Here is a 7532-nt window from a genome sequence, read left to right as displayed (position 1 = left end):
GTGGATGCATGCGGCGCGCGGGATATGGCATGGAAATCTCCGACTCTGCGCGGGGAACAAGCTCACGCGGGCAAGCGATGGCACGCGCGCGGCTCCGACTGATAGTAAGTGGGATGAGATGGCAAGCTAGTTTAGTAAACTGTTGGAAAACATTTTTTTCCATATTTTGCTAAATTTTAAAAATTAGCAAGTCATATATCAAATTGTTGGAGATGCTAAAAAAAACACTACTTCAATATATATACATAATAACCTTTTCTTTTCACACAAGTAAAGGTACATGTGCAGCAGTATGATATATATCTCTGTGCTTCCAACATCCTGAACAATTAAAATATCTTCCAAAGTTACTCATTCGACCTACTCCATCTATTTCAAATTATAAGTAATTTCTAAAATATTGGAGAGTCAAAGTATTTTTCAAGTTTCACCAAAATTATAGAAAGAAATAGTAAAATTTGTAACATAAAGTGAGTATACTATGAAAATAGAATTAAGAAATAATCTAATGATACTTAATTAGTATCATAATAATAATTATTTTATAATATAAATTTTAAAAATGGTTAGTTAAAGATTACAATGTTTGACTTAGAACAAACCAGATGTGACACTTATAAAAAAAACAGAGAGAGTATTTCCTTCGGAATCCAAATGTGCTCTTGTATTTCAATAGTCTAATAAAATTATAAAAAAAAACAGTTCGTGCTACCAACATATATACATTTATAATAGGTACTCTGTCCTTTCACGTCGCTTGTAAAGGGTTTATGAAAGTCTTTCAGATGGAAAAACAATTTATTATAAGAAATCAAACAATATAAAAATTGAAGGTACTTATATGAAAGCATTTAGAAATATCAAAATTGGTGGAGGCAGATCATTGTTTTATTATTTAATTATATTTGATAAAGATAAAATAATACTTCACTATTAGTATGCGAATTCGCAAAAGAAAAAATGTTAGTAGGCGAAAACTAATATTCTAAGAACCATTGTGGTCTAAGTTTAAAACTTTGGCCTTTTAATTTTTTTGCTCAATGTCAACAATTATTTACAACCCCAAGTCCTAAGCAGGTGCGGATGTATATTGTCAGTGGTGCGCCCACACGAAAACCTAAAAACAATGACTATAGTTAAATTTTCACCATATTCACATTCTTAGACTAAAAGTCTATGCACCATTCCTTAGCTCCGCCATTCCTAAGTAATTAAGGTAAATACTAACTAGGCCAGTTGGCAAAGGCAGTAGAATCTGGCCAGATATGGCTGAAACAAAATCAACTAGGTCAACCAAGGCTTACTAGCTAACAGTACACGTAGGACCACGTGCGGGTACACATGAACAGCTCGATAAACTGAATGTCGCTCCAATCCACCACGTGAAGGCCACCAACGATTTATTTTTATGTGATAAGATCGGATATTCGGATCCAAACATCAAATCAAGCGTGAGCTGAACCATCTAATATTACATCAATTCCGAGTAATAAACTAATCAGTCGAAATAGTGAGCAGTCTCCAACATATGGCTTTATTTGGATCTTTAGGCCTAAAAACTTTAGTCCATATTTTGGGCCAATTAGGAAGACTAAATATAAGTTAATTATAAAACTTAATTATATAAGCCGTGGCTAATTTATAAGAAGAATTTATTAAGTCTAATTAATGCGTTATTAACATATATTTGTAGCATCACATGGACAAATCGTAGACAAATATATGGGCTTAATAAAACTGTCTCGTGAATTAGCCTTCATATATTTAGTTTTATAATTAATCTATATTTATAACACTCTTAATTGGTATCAAATATTTAATGTGACATGAACAAAGTTTCGTACAGGTGATCTAAACACCCCAGCCGAAATGGCGCGGCGGTATTCGGGCTTTGAGCATCAGCCGCTCTTGAGATCCAAGGCAAGAGGTACGGTGCAAACGGCTCCAAAGAATCTGCCTGCATGCTCGTCGGCCGCTTCCACGACGAAATCGTCGCCATAGAGTTTGTTGTTGATTCTAAGTTCTAACTGGACTTAACACCGAATAAGAGCAAACTCTAAGAGCTTGGCTAAAATTAGTAGTCAAATTTTATTGTTTAACCATTTTGTAAAATAGAAAAGTTCTTAAAAAAAAGAAGAAATCCACAACAGTTTTGCCATTTTATAAAATTAGATAGGTAGTATGAGTGGTAGGCTATATATGGTCATCGAAATTAAGGGATAGTCAACTTTCTATTTTACAAAACCTGATAACATATTTATTGGAGCCTACTTTTTACTATGCAAATTCTTAAATAACATCCACAATAAAAATAGTCAAGCTGTTAGAGTTGCTCAACTGTACAACGTATATAAACCATCAATCCAATACTTCTACTAGTAGAGTTTATTTATTTACTCCATATCTAGGTCGATGATATCATTAGCTTATTAAAAGTGTTGGCACGGGTAATGTACTAGAGTAAGGTTGATTTTTATCAGCTTATTTCAAAATATATCTAGGTCCATCGGATGATATCATTAGCTTTTCAAAAAAATTGGTTGATTTTTATTCCTAGATGACACTACAGTGTTAACATGGACAATAATTAGAGTTAGGGTTTTAATAAATCAAATATAAAATATGTCTGAAATGGTCTTGCTTCAATCATCTCATCTTTTTATTTAATCGAACATATTTTGTTTAAGAAAATTTTCTTTACCCTGGCTAGGAGTTTAGAGCACGTGAGACGCTGGCAGGCGGTGGCTACGCCTTGGTCAGCCTGGAGCGTGCGTGCTGCCATTGGCGAATCTAGCTGAAGACATCTTTGGGATTATCGGGGTCAACTTTACTATGTGATATAAATTTTCGTAAGTCCAAACAGTAATTTACAAAGGATTTTACAAAATTCATCGGGTCGGCGGACTCCGATCAACCCCCTAGATTCGCCCCTGCGTGCCGCAGCCTAGGTCAGAGTGGATGCAGTTTGGCTCTGTGGGGTGGAGCCGCTGGACCATGTGGGTAGCTGGGGAGGGAGGAAAAGTTGTGCCTGAAGTAAAGGGAGAAAAAGTGGGCAGAGCCTAGGCAGCAGGTAAGGCCAGGCTAGAACCACGGGATGAGGAAGTGTTGATTTGGTTTGGGAAAAAAAGATGACTATTTCTTCTCAGCAATTTTTGGACAAAACAAACTCTAACCATACCATTGATAAATGTTGTTTGAAGGGTGTGACTTAAAATAATTATATACATAGTAAAATATTGTCTTCTAGGTTTTACCATAGTGTTAGCAATAAAGTAGTACCAGTAAGTTTTCTTTGCAGCAGGAGGATACCGCTGCACCCACACCGGCTGCCACCGAGGTGTCAGTTTCGCGTTGCCATAGTTCTGTTGTTGTTGCCACCTGTTTCGCGTTCAACCTAAGGCCCTGTTTAGTTCCCCATCCAAAAATTTTTCATCCATCCCATCGAATCTTTGGACACATGCATAGAACATTAAATGTAGATAAAAAAATAAACTAATTACACAGTTTAGTTGAGAATCGCGAGACGAATCTTTTAAGCCTAGTTACTCCATGATTAGCCTTAAGTGCTACAGTAACCCACATATGCTAATGACAGATTAATTATGCTTAATAAATTTGTTTTGCAATTTCCTGACGAGCTATGTAATTTGTTTTTTTATTAGTTTCTAAAAATCCCTCCCGACATCCTTCCGACACATCCGATGTGACATCCAGAAAATTTTCGTTCCCAATCTAAACAGGCCCTAAGGAGGACTAAGAGCCTGCCAGTGTTGTTTGTGAGCCGTCGCTATCACGCACGCAAGACTGAGGTTGTCCTTGGCTAGCTCTCGGATTTTCGATTCTAGCTCTATTTAGTTTTTCTTACTAAATTTTAGCTAGCTAAAATTATTTTAGTTACTCTTAGGTGACTAATGGAACTAAAGTATTTTAGTTTATTCTACTCAATGTGTTTGGAACTTTAGCTACTAAAATGACTAAAGTTTAGCTGGCTAAAATTTAGTAAAAAGAACCAAACAAGGCCTCTATTGTATCCTCCTCTGCTCGGCTACCAAGGGATTTTCTCTCTTGTGAGAGAAAGGGCAATGGTCAATAATTTGATATACTGCTAAGCCTTCCTTTATTGGATTCATCATTCAAATAAGCATTTTGTCGGGGTTTCCTTCTCTGAATGAAAGAGACATGTCTGCTTATCCATCTCTTACTACTGAGCACTTTGCTCTAATTCCTCACAGTTAATAATTCTGTTTCTTTTCCATTTGCAGTGCACAGAAACTTAAGCGTAGACCCATAGCTATGATATCTTTGCTGGTTTTCCTAAGGCAATCGCCAGTGCAGATACTCATACATATTTACAACTATACTAACATTTCCTAACTAGATGACCACCCGAATAAATATGTGCACTTATACTAGTGGTAGCATTAGAAAAAAACACTAGTATAGAGCTATTTACATTGGCAACAAAAAAATAGCATTACATTGGCAATTCGATTAAGCTTCCGACATTAATAACATTTTTTAAATACCCATTTTCTCCAAGATGCACTGTTAGCCCCGAGCAGCACTATGTTGTTAGCAAGCTTCGAGGTCGAAAATTGCAAAATACATGGCCCAAGTTTTGATCTTCATTTCTTGGAGGTGATTACTCAACAAGGTAAGTCAATGCCTATCCATTGTCCTTTTGGACGCATCCTTCACAATTTATGGCCTAGTTAGATGTAGATTTTCATGGTTTTTGTACGGTGAGACAATGCATGGTGTTTAGGTATTTCAACACTGTATTAACTAAAGTTTGTGTGCTAAAATTGTTGCTTATGAGGTAGGTTCATATATTTCTTCGATTATATAAATCATCATTTTCCTAATTTATGGATTCTAGCACCACCGTTCATGAATCAAAATAGATCTAGATCTAGATGGTGAATTTGTTTATTAAAATATATTTACTAATTGTGTCCATGCCTATATATTCATCGGTGAATGTATATCTAGTTATATAGACTGTTATTTTAAGATAAATGAGCGAATAATTAGTTATGTACTCACACCTGTATGTTAATTCATTTTCAGTATGGTGGCACACTTTTTTGTTCATTGGGTGTCTCATATGCATAGGGGATCCCATGTATTTAGGTGAGAAATCTATTTTACACTCATATACATGTATCCTACCACACAAACATTTAAAAGAATAGCCAATTTGATTTTAAGGGCCACAATATGACATCGATTATAGAAATGAGACATTTTAAGAGATGATTTAAAACAGCCTCTAAGATCAATTTCAGGAATTGTAAATCAACTGTCCCTAAAAACAGAGAGGCGCAGAGTCATCCGTCCCTAAAATTATAGAGAAAAAATATAAATATTTTGTGTGCTTGGGAGATACCGCATTGTCACAACTATTGCAAAATTTTTAGTTTTTTGTTCACAAGTGCATTTAACTACAACACAGTCACTTGTTATAAAGTATAAAATGATTTTTTTTATTAATTTCTAGGACTATTGCATTTAAAATTTGGCTCCTAAACTATTTTAAAATGAAGAAAATGAAGTTTAAAGTTGACATACCACCGAGTACTACAACTTTGATATAGGGAATATCATTGCGAGGAAAAATTTTGAATTTGAAATCTAAAAACTAAAATATATATTTAGGTATCTAAACTATTTTAAATAAAAAGTTATCAACTATGAAGTTTTAGATCTCACTAGATCTATAGTTCTAATATAATTTCCCTCTCGACACGATTTCATTTGATAATAGTTTTTTATAGATAATGGATAACAATCCGGCCTCTACATCCGAGGATGTAGGAATTCATGTGTTTGCTATTTTAATGGGGTCGTTGATTTAATCAGCCGACTCAATTTTATTTTCCAAGGCATTCAACACATACAAATTACCCTTTTTTTAGGTAAACTGGAGGGGTTTGCACCTCTAAAATCACCCATTTTTATGGGCTGTTAACATAAAAAATTGTCCCTAATTATCTATTTTAGTGGAAGTTGTTTTATATCAACCGCCCCTAAAAATAAGTAGAATTTTAGAATGAATATTATTAAGCCAACCGTCAATAAAAGTTAATATCTAGAAATAGTTTATAAGCTATAATGCATCACACCTCGTGTTGGAGAACATAATGAACTAAGTGTGGGGGTATAAACCCCTATACCCTTACGGCTAGACTTCAGCCAGGAAGCTTGGCCCACTACGAGACGAGTTCAAGGCTTGATCGACAGCTCGAGTTTCGCGCAAGGAAACAAGACGTGGAGATCAAGCAGGATTCTAGTCGGTTAGAATAGGAATTGATATCGAATTATCTATGGCAATTGTAACCGACTAGGATTAGTTTCTAGATCTGTAACCCTGCCCTCCAGACTATATAAGGAGGGGCAAGGGACCCCCCTAGGGCAGGAGATATTCTCTCAGCACAAATCAATACAACCAGACGCAGGACGTAGGTATTACGCCAACTCGGCGGCCGAACCTGGATAAAAAGCTTGTCCGTGTCTTGCGTCACCATCGAGTTCGTAGTTTGCGCACCGTCTACCGATAAACTACTACCGTGGGTATACCCCAAGGTAGACTGCCGACTAGCTTTCGTCGACAGTGGCGCGCCAGGTAGGGGGTGTGCGTGCAACTTTTCCGGCGAACAAGATGGCCACGATCCCAGCTTTCGCGACCGTGCCCGAAGGCCTCACGTTCACCGTCGGCCAGATCACGTGGACGACGTGCAGCGGCGGTTTCGCGACCACGGTTCCGAAAGAGATCCAGATCCAATCTGAGATCACGCCGTCTCCGACCACACGCATGACGGCACCAAGCTCCCGACCACCGTTCCCGCTCTACAAGGGAAAGGAGATCGACTGCTCGGACCTCCTCCAAGCGCTCGATCGCGCTGACTCCAAGCTATTCGAAGTCTCCCAACTAATAGATGGAGTTCTGCGCCGGCCCGACCAAGCTGCTCGAGCGGATTTTTCGAAATTCCGCCGGCCAACTCGTGTCGCCACACACGAACGGCTGGGAACGTCCCTGACGATAACCTCAACCCCCTCAGGACGATCCGTCGAGCTCAAAAAGGAAGACTATCCCTGCGGCCTGAACAACTCGGCCTCTGTTTACTCACAGCATGTCCAATCCGTTTTCAGCAAAGCGGGCTGGTCGCCGACAAGGAACAATCGTCACCATGTCAACATGGTGACCATCCGAGAGCTACGGGACGGCCAGGTTTCCAGCACCAACTCAAGCACCGGCTCCGTCCCCACCGAGGTTGTGAACACCGAAGACGAGGACTACGACCTGGATTTTCCTTCACACCCTCCGGGTTTCGACCGATTCCCGATATTCCCCCCCCGGCGAGGGGATATTGTATTCAATGTCAGCGCCGACGAACTGGCTGTTGACGGAGAAACAGACGACCAGAGGCAACTCCGCGAACAGCGTAACGCCGAGCGCGCCCGACGGCGTGCGGACGAGCAACAACAGACGCCACCAGGTAACCTCAACGATGCCTTTGACATGGTCGGGG

The sequence above is a fragment of the Sorghum bicolor genome, chromosome 8, assembly GCF_000003195.3.
Source record: "Sorghum bicolor cultivar BTx623 chromosome 8, Sorghum_bicolor_NCBIv3, whole genome shotgun sequence".
NCBI lineage: Eukaryota > Viridiplantae > Streptophyta > Magnoliopsida > Poales > Poaceae > Sorghum > Sorghum bicolor.
Note: the sequence above shows the minus strand (reverse complement) of the source record.